The sequence below is a fragment of the Meriones unguiculatus genome, chromosome 8 (assembly GCF_030254825.1).
Source record: "Meriones unguiculatus strain TT.TT164.6M chromosome 8, Bangor_MerUng_6.1, whole genome shotgun sequence".
In the NCBI taxonomy this organism is placed as follows: domain Eukaryota; kingdom Metazoa; phylum Chordata; class Mammalia; order Rodentia; family Muridae; genus Meriones; species Meriones unguiculatus.
The window spans coordinates 97,238,078-97,253,977 of NC_083356.1; the positions used below are offsets into that span (position 1 = coordinate 97,238,078).

Sequence of the window (15,900 nt, forward strand, 5' to 3'; positions counted from 1 at the left end):
CCTAGGCATTTTTTTTTTCCTGAGACAGGGTTTCTCTGTGTAGCCTTGGCTGTCTGTACTCATTTTGTGGACCAGGCTGGCCTCGAACTCATAGAGATATACCTGCCTCTGCCTCTGTGAGTGCTGGGATTGCAGGCCTGCACCACTATGCCGGGCTTGCTTAGGCATTTGGGAAATCGTGATCCTGTTAGAATTCTAGTCCTCAAGCAAATTCTTTCTGTGGAGTTTGTATCATAAGAACAATACGTCTGGGCAGAGAAAAGAAGGTTGAACAGATACCAAGTCAAGTACTCACAAACAGCCTTGACAACAATTTAAAGTATTACACGTTAGACTTTATATTTTTTCTGCCTCTCAGAAAATATTGAAGGAACTGGGTATGGTAGCACAGGCCTTTGATCTCAGCATGTGCAAGGCAGAGGCAATAAGATCTCTGTGAGTTCTAGGCCAGCTTGGTCTACATAGTGAGTTCCAGGAGAGCCAGAGCTATATAGAGAAACCCAGTCTCAAGAAAGGAACCAACTAACCAAACAAAAATTAAAGGAATAAGTAAAGAATCGTGAAGAATGCTTTTTGATTTTATAAGTTTCTGTGATTTTTTTTTTTTTTTTTTTTAGAAATAGAAACACAAAAACTTCATGATTTTTATTAGTCACTTTGAAAAAAACATAAGAGAATGAATAAAACCAATCATTTTGGCTGTTTTCTATATTATTATTAATTACAGTTTATTCAGTTCGTATCCTGGCTGTAGCCCCCTCCCTCATCTCCTCCCTGTTTCACCCTCCCTCCCTCTTTACCCCCTATACTCCTCCCCTAGTCCACTGATAGGGGAGGTCCTCCTCCCCTACTATCTGACCCTAGCCTGGTAGGTCTCATTAGGATTGTCTGGATCCTCTTTCCCTCACCAGGGGGAGGTAATCAACGTTCATGCCAGAGACTACCCCTGTTCCCCTTATTAGGACACCTATAGAGACTGAGCTGCTCATGGCCTACATCTGAGCAGGGGTCTAGGTCTTCTCCATGCATGGTCCTTGGTTGATTCATCAGTCTCTTTAGGACCACGTGGGTCCAGATTTTTTTAGCTCTGTTGGTCTCCTTATGGAGGTCCTATCCCCTTCTGTGAGATTTTTTAAAGTAGTTACCTTAAACCTTTTAAAGTTTTAAAAATGACAGCTTTTTCTCCCCTCCTCTGCCCCCTTTTTTGCAGACATGCCTCACTGTAGCTCTGGCTGTCCTGGAACTCGCTATGTAGACCGTGTTGATCTGAAGTCATGAATATCCTCTCTCTCTCCAGGGAGCTGGGATTAAAGATGTGCTGTTTTGTTTGTTCGTTTTTTGTTAGTTGCTATCTGACTAGACAGAAGTAAGCAATAGTTTTAATTCATAAATATATATGCTCTGAAACATTTTCCTCTTGATTTTTATTCTTTGAATTCTGGTGGACATGAGATGTGATGCACCGATGAAGAATGCGAAAACACAGTGGTTTTGACAAAGAGGACATGATAAAATGTGGTCTTTTCAGGGTGGTCTCCTGGCTCTTTACCTAGCTCCCATCACACACAGCTTTTTGCTTTTGGGCTCTGGATGAATCCTACTTATCATTTTGATCTTTATCGATTTGGGGTCCGTCTTTGTTCAGTGCAATGCCATTGCTTCTGGTTTTTCTGTATTTCCTTTCTCATCTGTGTTAGGGCCAGGGTCTGAGGGGTGCTCGTGGGTTTCTTATGGGAGCTAAATTCCTGTGGGTGGAGTAGTTAGCAAGGTCAGGGGAGGACTTGAGGACATAGTAGAGCCTGGAACAAACAGTCCACTTATGCATTCATTTAAAATCAACACACATTTAAACATCTTTTATAGGTAACCAAGTACAAAAGTGAATGATGGACTGGTTTCAGTTTTTCAGGAACTGAACTCTTCTAGGTGAATTCGTTGAAGAAAAGCCAGCTGATTCCATTCTCCTTCTTTGCTGAGAAACACATTGAACTTCTCGGTAAATGTTTGGGGTCTGACAAACGGGAAAACTGAAAGTCTAGGGTCCTCAAACCAGAACCATCTCGGGACTGAGCTATATCACTGGTTCTCAACCCTTAATGTGAATGCTGATCTCTGGAAGGGTCGGTTAGGTCTGAATCTCAGCCTCAGGGGTGTGACTCAGGTAGTCTCCAGCTCAGAAAATTTGCATTTCTGTCAAGTTCTCAAGAGGACGCTGCGCCGAGGCAGCGAGGCAGCATAGCTGTACTGGGAAAGGCACATTTTAAATGCTAAGGGTTTCCAGGCTGGATGCAAATTCACTCCGTGGTGTAGCGGTAGGAGCTTGGCCTTGATAATTCTTAGTTCTTGAATTTTAACGTGTCCAGGGCCAGCAAATAGTTGTTTGTCTTTACAGAGTGTGTTTGGCTCCCAGAAGTCACTTTGAGTTTGGGATCCTACCCATTTCTGTGAGTTAACTGTTGGAATTCTGCGGTGTTTAAGAATACTAAATAAGCGACTTAGTAATTGATTACTAAACAATGCCACAATTTCATTCAAACTAACTTGACTTGAGGAGCTTTTTGGATCACTCCATGCGCATTTCCAACACGATCTCAGGATGTAAAGTCTTAAAAAGTGGGGTTCTTTTGGAACCCATCCTGAGCCCTCCTTGGGTACCCTTAGAGTTTGCCTACCCCTTGTAGTTGCAACAAGTAAGCTGGGCATGCTCAGTGGGCAGGGTCGAGTTGGGAGGGGGTGCAAGTAGGAAGCCTGTGGCACCGCAGCCAGGGCTCTCCGCCTCCCCCCACCTGTACGAGGCTGGGCCTGCTGGGCCAGTGCTCAGCATCCCACCCCTCTGCTGATTGGGGTTACTCTTCTCCGCGGGTCCCCGGGGTCAAGAGGCCTGGAGCGCCCGCGGAACGCACTGGAGTAGCCGGGCCGAGAGCTGCATTCAGGCCGGGTCCCCAGGGGCCCCCGACTCCTAGACGCCTTTCTAGGCCCTGGGAAGCCCGGCGACTGGGAGGTTGCGGAGGAGAGGACACGGGATCCGGGGACGCGCGACGCGTGATTAGGTAAGGCAACCCCAGCGGGCAGCAGGAGGGAGAACGTCCTCTTCCTGGGCAGATTGGCAGGGGTGGCCCGCGTGGGGGAGGGTCAGGAACCCGACACCGGCTTCCCCGGCCTAGCTCAGCCCTCCGCTCTTTCCTCCAGCTGGCTGGAGGTGGCGGGGAATGGAGTCCCGCTCCTCCAGGGCGCAGGGCAGGATCGACCCCGGGCAGGGCCAGTCCGCTCAGGTCCCCTCTCCAGCAAGGCCCAGAGAGCGGAGCCGCAGCCGCCCTTCCCGGCCCGCACGCATGCCGGCTGCACTTCCGCGTCTCCCCGCCGGGCTGCGGAGCTGGGGCCGCGGTGTCGCCGCGCAGGCGGTGGCGGAGCCGCGGGGCCATCCCCCACCCTCCCCCACCCCGGGGAGGCGGAGGCTGGCTAGGGGGAGGAGGAAGTGGCCTGGAAGGGCGGGTCGGGTTACCGTGGCCCCGCCTGACCCGGTGACATCCCGGCGCGCTCGCCGCGAGCTCACGGCCACTCTGGTTCTCGGTGAGGCCGACTCCGCCCTGCCTGGAGGATCCCGGAGCTCCGGTCCGCCGTCCCCCTCGCGCGTGACGACCGATCTCAGGTGTGTGCGTCCTGGCGAGCTGCTCCTCCGCCCCGGCTCCTAGGGGAAGTGGTCCCCCTCTGACTAGTGCGGCTCTGTGGGGCTGCGGTGGGGCGGAGGCGGAGGTGGAGGTGGTGGCGGTGGAGGTGGTGGCGGGAAACTGGGGGAAGACTGAGAATTTGTTCTCACCCACGGAAGGGGTGCACAGTTTTCATTCAGGGTTAAACTGGGCTGGGATACGTTTGTGATACACTTCACCTAGCAAGAGGCAGGGCGTCCTCGCATCCATGAAACTTTATGCAAACTTTTAACTTGTGAATGTGGCTAGTCTGAGGAAGAGGATTGCTGTTTCCTTCTGAGGTGAGGCGGGGTGGGGTGGGGTGGGGGAGAGGAGACCCATCTGGAAGGGAGAGAGGAGAGGGCTTTCTTTGAGAAACTTGGTTGCTAGGGTGTGACTAGCCTAGGAGGAAATGCAAGTGTACACCGACTACAGCCTCCGCTCTCCAAGAAACCACTGGTTCTTCTTGGCAAAGAAAGTTTGCCGAGTGCTGCTGTGTCTGCAAGGCTGTAAGCAGGTGATGGTCCCTGGCCCCTCCTTCACCCTGTGTGAAGATGTATGGACTCCTGAAACAGCCTTCCTCAACCGACCCAAGTTCTCACGAAATCTCAGTGACAGGGGCATCCAAGTGACACAGGACGTAAATACCTCAGGAGGTTGCTACAGAAACAGCCAAGAGCTACATTTGTCAATTTGTACAATTAGGCGAGAGAAGGAAGTTGGTAAATTAATGTCCTCTTTGCTTAAAACGGAACTTTGTATTTTGCATGTTTTCCAAAGTTTAGAGTCTTGGAGTTTCTCTTTTGAAGGGAATGGCCGCTCTGGGACCAGAGACCTTTTGGTAGGTATGATCAGCATATGAGGCCTGGATGCCTTTGCCCAATGAGAGCGTGTGCTGTCTCTGGGGCCTTAACGTTGTGTCGAAATCTCTTCATGGTTCTCCTAGTCAAATGACCACACTTCCTTTATTTTAGCAGTTTAACCGTTCACCTCAGTGAATAATGGAAAAGAGATAGAATTTGGGATGAAAGACAAAATTGTTGGAACTGTGCATTCTGAGAGCTCACACAGTCGCTTTGTAAATAAAGCCATTCCAGGCACCATGGCAAGGCAGTTTCCTGGTTCACTGTTACTGAGAAGGACACAGAGTTAGCAGTTATCTAGTGGATATCATGGCCGCCTGCTGAGTTCTTGTAACTGATGTGATTTAGACAATCAGAAAGATTTGATGACCACTGTGGATAAATCATATTGGCAAATGGATACAACCCTTGCCTTATCCACTGTGGTTCTTTATGTCCTGTCTATCTCCAGGATGCAGGTTTTGACTGGACTTTGGTGTGTCTTGTCCACTTTGAGGGCCCTAGCACCTGAAGTATAACACCTGGCATATAGCTGGTTGGTTATACACTCCCACAAATGTTTTCTCAGTCAGTGACTAAACTGGAAGAGTGTATCCAAGTCTAGGAAGCAGAAAGCTTTGGCCTTAGGGAACATGTTCAAACTCAGCAGGTCTCATGGGCAAAATGTGGTTACTAATACATAAACAGGTCTGCAGTCACTAGTGATATGACCCAGAGGCAATGAATTCCAAAATGTCAGTGTCCTTCCTCCTATGTTCTTTTTGTATTGAAAAAGCAAATTTTGGGAAAGAGAATACGACTAGCCAGGTAATTTAGTTCTCCTATGTCACGCATGTGTTTTATCCAGTGTTTTTCCCTTTTAGCTGGGGCAGCAGAAGGAGGGCAAGTGGCAGCTGAGGTTATGAGAAGAGGGAGCAATTTCCAGACCATTGTCTAATTTCTTTTCTTTATTTTTGGAACGTGGTGATGTTTTCTGAAACTTGATTCATTTCTGCTTAATGCCTGGACTCCATGGGCTACCTTAAGTGCGGAAACAGTACTTCAGAAAGCACCAGAAATTACACAGATGTTACATTTGGCTTCTTAAGGGCAGTTTTATGCAGTTGTGTGCATTGCTATGTAGCAATAAATAGTAGATTAAAAAATTCCTGTTGAAGTGTTTTTTGATAAATGTATAGAGTTTGTTTGGTGGCACTCAGATGCCACATGACATCATTTAAATCGGCTATGTATGTAACTATGGTCCCACAAAAATCTTGCCTACTGAAGCGGGAGACATCTTGGTTTGTGTACATTGTGTGATGTTTCTCAGAATGATAGATCACCTAATGAGAAGTTTCTCAGAAGTTATTTCTGACCCTACAGATGACTGTAGCTGGCTCAACTTAATTGGAGACAAGTTGATGTTGAAGAGAGTACCATTGACCACAAGCAGGCTTAAAAGTGCCTAAAGACCAAAAAAGATCATTTTAGGAGTACAGATTTGCCCAGACTAGTCTTGAAATTATGGAAATCCTTCTGCCTCACCCTCTCATATACTAGGAATATAAGCATATGCTGTCATGAGTGGCTTTGTAGGTTTTAAATGCTCATGAAAGCACTTGGATAATTTCACTGTTTTATTACTTTAACATAATAAGAAAATATACACATACTATTATAGTGTTATGGTGTTATTGCTCTGTGTTATAATGGTCATTCTTCATTTTGTTTATTATGCCTTGTTTTTGAGTTGTTGACATGATGGATAACATAGATGTGTGATTGATGGGTGATCACATTCAGTTTTATGGAGAAAGAGAAGAGCCAAGGTGGTTGCAAACCAGGAAATGTCTCACAACATTAGGATAGACCTCTTCTTGTATTCTAAAGGCAGAGATAAATCTCAGTCACTGGAGAGAAAGAGAGCAAGAGATGCTGCTTTAGCAGGCTGCAGTGGTGCACACCTTTAATCCCAGCACTTGGGAGGCAGAGGCAGGTGGATCTCCGTGAATTCAAGGCCAGCTGGTCTACAGAGTGAGTTCCAGGAAAGCCAGAGTTAAAAGACAGAGTCTATACAGACAGAACAGAACAGAACAGAACAAACCACTAGAAATGCTGATGGCAGGAAACAAATGGTTTGAGTGAAGGAATGCCTCAGGCGTGCAGATAGTGATTGTGGTTAGTTTACTGTGAATTTTAATTTGAGTCTTTAAGTGAATGTATTATTATTACTATTATTAATTTGCTTGTTAGCTAACCTTTTCATCTTTTGTTAGTAGTTTCTGTTCCTCTGTTCCATTCATTGTATATATCCTGTGTCATCTGTGTTATTTATTTATTGAGAGGAACTCAATATATACCTCTGGATGGCCTTGACATTAGCTATGTCAAGGTTGGTTTAGAACTCCCACACAGGCTTATTTATACACTTAATTCCTGCTTTTCACGTCCACTCATCCTAAGAAAACATAAGAAAATGAGTGCATCTTCTTCCTTTTTCTGACCCTGGAAGTTGTAAGATTTCTTGGTTGAACACTTTTGTTCATTTCTGAGCCTGATGATAGCTTCAGGGATGGGAGCAGGGTGCCCGAGGCTTCACTGCTGATCTCAGAGTTGAAACTTCCTCAGCACCTTTGACTTCTGGGAAAAGAAGGAGGTTAGAGATAATCCGGTGGTCTGATTATACTGCCTCCACAATGGAGCTGTCATAAAACCCCTAACCCATGGGGTTTGGCAAACCTGAATATTTTTGAAGGGTGGGAGGTCTGGAGAGAGGAGGAATTTCCTTGGTCCTGTTTCCAGGCTGAACCTTACACTTCTTTATTCCCTGTTCATCTATATTATTTATATTCTGTCTGTCGTTTGAGATGAGTCTCACTGTTGTATCCTTGGGTGGCCTGGGACTTGCTATGTAGATCAGGCTGTCCTGGAAGCCTGGAACTTACAGAGATCTGCCTGCCTCTGCTGGGATCAAAGGCATGCAACACCACCCCAAGCTCATTTTTATTCTTTATCCTATCTTTGCAATCTGCGTAAAAAGGCATTTCCCTGAGTCGGTGAGCCTGTTACTAAGCCTCAGGAGAGTCCGTGATTATAGATGGTAGACCAGTTGGAGGAAGTGTGGCTGACGTGGGAAACCAACTATGTCTCTGTCTTAAGTGCGATTGTGTGTGAGTGACAGTTTATGGACATGAACCCTTAACCTATGAGGACTGTGTTACAGAGGTAATTAATCAGAATTTGAGTTACTTTTTAAAAAACAAACAAAACCAAACTGGGGTGGTGGCACTCTCTGCCTTTAAGCACTTGGAGGCAAGGGCAGGTGGATCTCTTGAGTTCCAGGCCAAGCTGGTCTACAGAGAGAGAGAGAGTTCCAGGATAACCAGGGCTACACAGAAACCCTCTCCCAAACAAGCAATAGAAAACAAAACAAAATAACAGATTACAGGACTCTACTTTGTATTCTCGTGGAACTGGAAAGAAACCTACATATACACTTGGTGTCTCAAGTGCTGTTGGTACAGGGGCTGTTTTCTTGTCCAACTGTTGTAACACGATTTTACATTATTTGGAGCATCTTACTAATTCAGGCAATCTTAAATACTACTAATAATACTAATAATAAATACTAATAATAATCTTAAATACTGTAATAACGTGGGTACTTTTTGGGCAATGACTTCAGACTTTTCTAGCTTTCTGTTCTTCAGATGGTGATTCTTTTGGGGACCTTATCCTTGGCTGCACGAGTATGTAGTTTTATGACCGGTCTTAATTGGTGGGGAGAGAAGACCTCAGAACATTAACAGAGAAGCCAGTTTCTGGGAATGAGTTTTATGGATGCTAGTGCTGTGAGACAAGATGGCTTCTGATAAAGCTTGGAGTCAGTGGAGAAACTTAAGGTTTACAACTGGGATTGTTCCCTTGTGCTTGCAGGTGGTCACTAGGGCAATGTGGAAGTTTTAGCTACTTACACACATGTGAGGAGGAAAAGTTAAGTTCAGTGTAAAGAGCTTCGGAAACAGTTGGTTAAGATTTTGTGCTATTATATGTCAGTATAACCCAATAAGTGTCTAAATGTATTTCAAAGTGACAAAGACAATAGTTTAGAGTACTGGGCTCTCAACGCCCCTTTTCCTTTGATTTAAACAGAATAAATAAAGGATGTTGTGTTTCATTTTCATAAAGTCAGAAGGCTTTTGATCATGCCTCTCTTTGCTCCACCCTTCCTGGGGTTCTCCTGTCATGTGGGATCAAGTATTTGTCTTGTAGTTCAGGACACCTCCGGTTTTGTTCCTGGACTCTGCCTCTCTCATTGGGTTCTGTCTAAGTTGGAGTAGCTAGAATATTTTTTTATATTTATTTATTTCTCTTTCTCTCTCTCTCTTTTCTTTTTTTTGAGACAGGATTTCTCTGTGTAGCCTTGGCTGTCCTGGACTCGCTTTGTAGATCAGGCTGACCTGGAACTCACAGGGAATCTGCCTGCCTCTGCCTCCCTGGGTACTGGAATCACAGGTGTGCTTCAATGTCCCCAGCTGTAACTAGAATCCTTAAACCTACCTTACTTCTATAGCTGCCTTTTGCCAGACAGTGCTCTTTCTTCTGCTTCGACTTGGAAGGTCCTCTCCACTAGCTTCGAATTTCATGAAGCTTCCCTCCTTCTCTCTCCATGTGAGAAGTGTTGATTTATTTCTTTCATTTAAAATTAATTTAAGGGGGCTGGAGAGATGGCTCAGTGGTGAAGAGCACCGTCTGCTCTTCCAGTTCCCGGCACCCACATGGCAGCTCACAACTGTCTGTAACTCCAGTTCCAAGGGATCTGACACCTTCACACTTAATGCACATAAAATAAAAATAAAGAAATTAAAAGTAATTTAAAAGTTTTATTTTTGTGTGTACATGTATGTATTTATGGTTGTATGTATGTATGGTTGGTGTGTGTGTGTCTGTGTCTTTGTGTGGTTTTGGGATTCAAACCCCAGGCCTTTAGGCATATCCCTATGTTTCAACTACTCTTTGTTTTTCCATATTTGATTTATTTGCTGTGTGTGGATGTGTGTGAGAGTTGGGGCAAGTATTTCCACCTGCTGTGCCACCTTGCTGGTATCAACTGCTCTTTTGATGTAAGTTAAGTCCCTTGTATAATCCTATGTACTATAAATTATTGAAAGTCTACATCATTTTCTTACATGAAAAGAGCAGGGACTCGATCTTACACTTTTATAGACCTCACATGAGTAAGCCAAGTGCATTGCATTTCACCCAGCAAAGTGAAATACTGTTGGAATGGACAGTCATCTCATAGTTTACAAATTCTTTAATTATTTAAGAAATAAGCAGTTGGTTTGAGCTGGATGGGATTGGGCAGTGGATTACACATTCTAGCCATATTTCAGATAATGAGATCAATTGCATATTCTGAGCTCTATCTTTATGCCTTCCCATCTCTCCCTACACATTTGGCAGGATATTTGGGAAGAGGCAATTGCACTAGTCAAACAATGGTCTACAGGCAATCCCTCAAGAAAATCACTGGAGGAATTTATAAGCCAGGAGGTCACATGATGCCCATCTTTGTCAGGGCCTTAGGAGATATTTTGTCTCCACTGATATCTCCCCTCTGCCCCCAATTCCTTTTCTTAGGCAAAAATCCTAGCAGGGTTGGTTGTGTATATATAACCCCAGAATTTGTGAGGCTGGGAAAGGGGGGTAGGAGATTTGTAAAGTTCTAGGCTAGCCTGATACTTAGTGATACCCTGTTTCAAAAAAATAAAATCAAGCAGGGATGATGGCCCATCATGATGGGATGATGATAATCCCAGTGCTTGGGGTAAAGGGAGGTAGCTCTGAGTTCCAGGCCAGCCTCAGCTACATAGTTACACAGTGAGTTCCAGGACAGTCAGGGCTAGAGACCCTGTTTCAAAACAAAACAAAAAACCCAAAAGCAACCAAACAGAAACAAACAGACAAAACCCACGCCAAAGAACAATAAAAACTAAAAGCCATTAAAGAATCCTGCAAACCTTAATAAGGGGATTGATAACATCTTGTTACCATTACAAACTAAAGTTTTCTGACCCTTTTACTTTAAAAAGAAATTATGTTTGTTTTTATTTATGAGTATGAGTGTATGCCCTGTATGTTTGGGTGTCCCTGGGGTCCAGAAAAAGGCATTGTACCCTCTGGAGCTGGCGTTCTAAAACCATCCAACCTGGGTGCTGGGAAACCCAACTTGATATCTTTGCAAGAGAAAGAGGTCTTAACTGCTGGGCCTTCTTTCCAGCCTCCAAGTTCTCTGGATTCTGAGGGAACAGAAACCCAGGGATCATATATGTAGGTGAGGTCAAAGGTAGCTGAGGAGAAGAGGTTAAAGGTGATTGAGGAGAAGACTTTTCTTCCCAGCACCCCTGAGGTCACTGAAAGTGGTGTTAGCCAGTCTCTGCACCTTGAAATTCCCCCTCTGTACAGTGAAGTAGCTAGACTTCAGGGATTTGAAGCGTGAGGAAAAGCTAAAGAGCTTATTACTCTTTTCCTGTGCAGGAGAAAGCCAATGTTGCCCACGGGTCTGTTTATCTCTGGACCCTAGCAAGGCAACCAACCACCTTGAGACCCTTTCTTAACCCTCTGCCCCCACGAAGACATTTTTATTGGGCAGCTGCTGGTTTCCAGGCCAGCAGTGAATTCTGTTGTATTGATGATCAATGGAGATCAGAGAAATTCAGTTACTCATTCACAGCTTCTCTCTGGTTTGACTTCCGCAAATCTTTGTGAAGTAAGATATGAAGAGATAATCCTATTCCTATTTCTTCCACTGCCCCATCCCCTTCTTTTTCTCTATGGGATAGAAATGTGGTCCAGGCTGGCTATCATCACTCTGTGGCCCAAGAAAGACTTGAACCCTTGGCTCTCCTGTCTCATCCTCCTGAGTGCTGAGATTACAGGCATGCATAATGCCCAGCTCCCTACTCACTATTTTTTTTTTTTTTTTTTATGGTGAGATGTTTTCTGTTTTTGCTACTTTGAAGTCTGCTGCTCATTCCATTGAATTTTACCCTTTAGCACCTAACACTTTACCTGGCAACTCCATAGTTTTCTGTGGATTTGACCTTAGGGACCCGTGGCATTGTTACAAACTTCTTAGACTTGATAGGTGTGTAAACAACCTGCAACTTAGTATCAACCTGGTTTTACAGCTGGGCTCCTGGTTGCTTTTGGGACTTGGAAATTCTGGGCACCAGCAAATTTGTTTCCCTCCTTTAGCCAGTAGCCACTTCTTTTTTCATTTCATTTGTGGACAATGGCTTTGTTTTTAGACAGTGTTTTTCTCCATTTATTTTCTTTAGACCTCGTCTCACTGTATATCTAGTGCTGCTCTTGATTTTTACCATTCTCTTGTCTCCTACTTACTCCAGTTTTCCCAAACTTTCAGTGTCATCTTTGAGCCTTTCAACCCACCCATGCAGTTCATAATTGTTAGTGGTTAGAGCAGACTAAACTGTTGTAACAGAGAGATCTGAAAATAGACCCAGGCTCAAGTACAGGTTCATTTCTTTCTCGTGTGCAGTTTCAGTTTGGGTAGTACTTTTCCTTGGTCCAGACTCCAGGAGTCCTTCTGTTTATGTCCTCCTTCCAGCTTTGTTCTCAGCCCCTTCCAGCTAATGGAAATCGAAAGGGAAGAAGCATTTCCACCTTCCCAGGGTGTATTTTTGAAGTGAATGTGTCAGCGCCACTCATGTTGGGTTGGCTGGAAATCCACTGCAAAGCCTTAATTGTCTTCAAGGAAGATTGCCAATGTCTTCTATTGAGGAGCCCACAATGATGGGAATGTAGGACTTTAAATGATGTTTCTTTCATTGGATCCTTCATCTTATACTAGGAAGACAACTGTTAGTATTTTCCTCTCCATCTCTTCTTGTACTTGAACCCAGGGATTCTGTCAACTCCCAACTTTGAGTCACTCAAGCTCAATAATTTTCCCATTATAATTTTTTCCTATGACATGGTCCTCCCTATGTAGACTAGGCTGGCCTTGAACTCATAGAAATCTACTTTCCTCTGCCTCTTGAATGCTTGTATTAAAGGTGTGTACTCCTTTTAGTGAAAAATTTCCTTGCTTACATTTAATTTTTATTAATATTTAAAAAAATAGTGGGAGTAGTGGTGCATGCTTTTAAGCCAGTATTCAGGAGACAGAAGGCAGAGCTCTGGGATTTTGAGGCCAGCATGGCCTTTAGTGAGTTTCAGGACAGCCATGGTCTCACAACCTTGTCTCTAATAAAACAACGAAAACTATTTTTATTATTATCTTTTTGTAAGAGGGATTTGCTGTGTATCGCAGATCAGCTTCAACACAGATTGTCTTTTGGCCTTAGCCTTTCAAGGCCAGGGATTATGGATATGTACCACCATGCTGGGCAGCTCATTTGCATTTCAAGTATTTACAAGAAGGCTCCAACTTTCCAACACAAACAAGACCAAACTCAAGCTGTGCTGTCACCCCCACCCTCTGGCCACATACTCACTTCCTGAGGTTAAACCTGAGCTTTGGGAATGTATCCTTTCATGTTTTTGCTTGCTTCCTTGCTCCCACTCTATAATTTTTGGAGATATGAGTCCAATTTCAGATGAATTTATTTCCAGTATATTTATTGAGGCCCTGACTGACAAGCCAATGAGTTATTATTATTTTTTTGTTTGTTTTTTGTTTTTGTTTTTGAAATTTCTATATTTTGCTCGGCCTTTCCCTTAGGAAATGGAATCCACGGGGTCGCTGTGACAGCTTTCCTTCCTTTGGAGTCCTCCTATGGCTGTCTGCAGGTTCCTTTCCAGGCTTTATTCATAGTTCATTGGCCTTTCTCTTCACATCACCTGATTTATCCCCCTTCCAGATTTGGGTGATTTTCATTATCAACATCTCTAGCCACACCTCTGGGGGATTGGGAGCTGACACCAGTGGCTGCTTCCCCGTTGATGATTCTACAGTTATTGCAGGATGATCCTTCCTTCTCTGGTCTGTTCTCTGTTCACTAAGGGCCAGCAGGGTCTTCCCCATACCACCTATTTATTGTCTATCCCATAAATCCAGCCATTTCCCCACAAATTAGAACTGTAGAGGTCTACAAATCACTTTCTACTCTCGTAGAATTGAGATTTTTAGTGGAGGAGAAAGGCCTGATTGTTATTGAATGATGAATGGGCATTTGAGATGACAAAAGCTATATGATTACCACATGTTTGTCTGTCTCAGGAGAGTATGTCTCAAGAGCTGACGTTTTCCTGGAGTCATGAAAGTCCAGAAAGAGCTATCTGTGCAAATATAAGGCAGAGGGGACAGGTGGCATCAAAATTTAAGGTGTTCAGGTAGGGTGGTCTCACACATTTAATTCACACACTAGGGAGGCAGAAGCAGTTCAGTGTCATCTTTGTTAAACTGCAAGTCCCAGGCCAGCCAGAGCTGCACAATGAGGTCCTGCTGCAAAGAAGCAAACAAGCCAAAAAGCCAAAGTGTGTGCTATTCCTCCCAGCTCATAGATTTGGGGCTGGAGAGAGATATCTCAGGGGTTAAGAGCACTGATTGCTCTTTCAGAGGACCCGAGTTCAATTCACAGCACCCACATAACGGTCCACAACCAACTGTAACTAGATTAGGATTTGAACATCTTTAAGGCACCTGTATAGAATTTTACATAGCCTTCAAGAGAAACTTTATATAGTCCTCAAGGCCAGATTCTATGTGGCTTTAATCCAAGTTACAATGCTTCAGTTTCATTCTAGGGCTGACTAGATGCAGGTCATTAAAGGGATGTGGTGTAGCACGCTGTCTCTCAAATGGGCATGGCTGTTCATGCTGTTAATCTCAGAGTTTGGGAGTGGAGGCAAGTTGAATGCTCTGAGTTGGAGGCCAGGTTGGGCTACCCAGAGAGCTCCAGGCCAGGCTGGAGCACAAAGGGAAACCTTATTTCACAACACCAACAAAGAAACAAAGGGTCCTTTTGTTTCTTAATCCCTTCTTAGAAGAAAGACTAAATTAAAATTATTTAAAAGCTTAATTTTCTTTGATGTGAAGGCATTTCTTATATACTAAGAAATATTTTCTTGGTTAGAGTTGAGCTTCTTTATGGGGGAGGGGTCATGGGCCTTTATAATATATAACATTTCTCTACTTGCCAAGAAGCAATTGAGTAGTAGTGATTTAGCAGTGATTCCATTGCATGCTATCAGAGTCTGCTCTGGCTGCTTAAAGTAGACAGGGTTGTGGGAAGTAGGAAGACACTGAAAAGAGGACTTCAGTTAAAATTCTATTTTAGTTGTTCATTTGAGAAATTATCATGTGGACAAGCATTATCTTAAAGACAGAAAGAAATGGACAGATTTAGGAGATGTTTTTGAAATAGATTAGTGACTAAGTTTGATAGTAGATTTAAAAAAAATAAAATAAAGGTTCATTTTTACTTGAGCGTCTAGGCCAATTACTGAGAAAAATGAGAATTTGGAGAGAAACAAGCTTGAGGGGAAACAGAAAGCATGCTGACTTGGCTGCATTATGTCTGAGGTGCTTATTAGACATTTTATACAACTGGATAAGTAGAAGTTGGAGAGACTGAAAGTCATTTAGGATGAACAGACCAGTTGGGAATTTTCTGAACATAGTTAGATTATCTTTGATAGTGCATGGGATTTCCTACACTGAATGTTCAGATGGAGAAAAGACCAGTGATCAATTGTTACATAAATCATTTGTAATTGGGTAGGAGGGAAACTAGGAGAATGTGATCACTTTGAAGATGGGCTGCGTGATTCTTTTTTAAGAAGATGGTTTTGTGTCAGTTACAGAGACTGCATTTGGTGAAATAGTTCATGTTTGATTTTGACTAACTGATAAGTAGAGAAGCTGGGACAAAAGCATACTGGGTTGCATTGTGGAGAGACAGTACTTTCAGAAACTTTAAGAAATGTGAAGAAAAACAAAGAAATAGGTGCTTTTGAAAGGAGATATTGTACAGGGAGATTCGTTAAAACCAGTGGATAGTGGAATGAGTTTCTTGTGACGACAGCTGTAGAGAGATGGACGATAGTAGGAATAAAATTGCTGAAGAGTAAGAAAGTGAAGAGACTCAGGGTACAAATGGAGGTGTTGGTCTTGATTAGACACAGGATACTTGGTTCTTAAAGCAAGGAAGGGCTGTAGCGAGAATGGATGCAGGTATGATGGGGCAGAGCTGGGGTGGGGAGATGTTGTCACTTTACTCTGTACTTTCCCTAAAATGGTGATGCTGGAGTCTGGAGGGAGGAGCAGGGATTGGAGATGGAGATGTTGCTGGCGGGGTTTGGCCAATGAGTGTTGCCCAGTCGATATTTTAGGTTCAGGA

At 44.0% G+C, this 15,900-nt stretch overlaps 1 protein-coding gene across 3 annotated transcripts in view; it reads left to right on the forward strand.

Moving 5' to 3' along the window:
* The first annotated feature begins 2,911 nt into the window (after positions 1–2,911).
* Gpd2 (glycerol-3-phosphate dehydrogenase 2) overlaps positions 2,912–15,900 on the forward strand; it is a 133,511-nt gene continuing 120,522 nt past the window's right edge. For 2 of the 3 annotated variants that reach the window (XM_021651366.2, XM_060390191.1), the window contains exon 1: positions 3,452–3,649. The gene's annotated coding sequence lies outside the window, so the exon portion shown is untranslated. Of the gene's footprint in view, positions 3,051–3,451; positions 3,650–15,900 lie in introns of those variants that run through there. The other variant, XM_060390190.1, reaches the window with a different exon arrangement.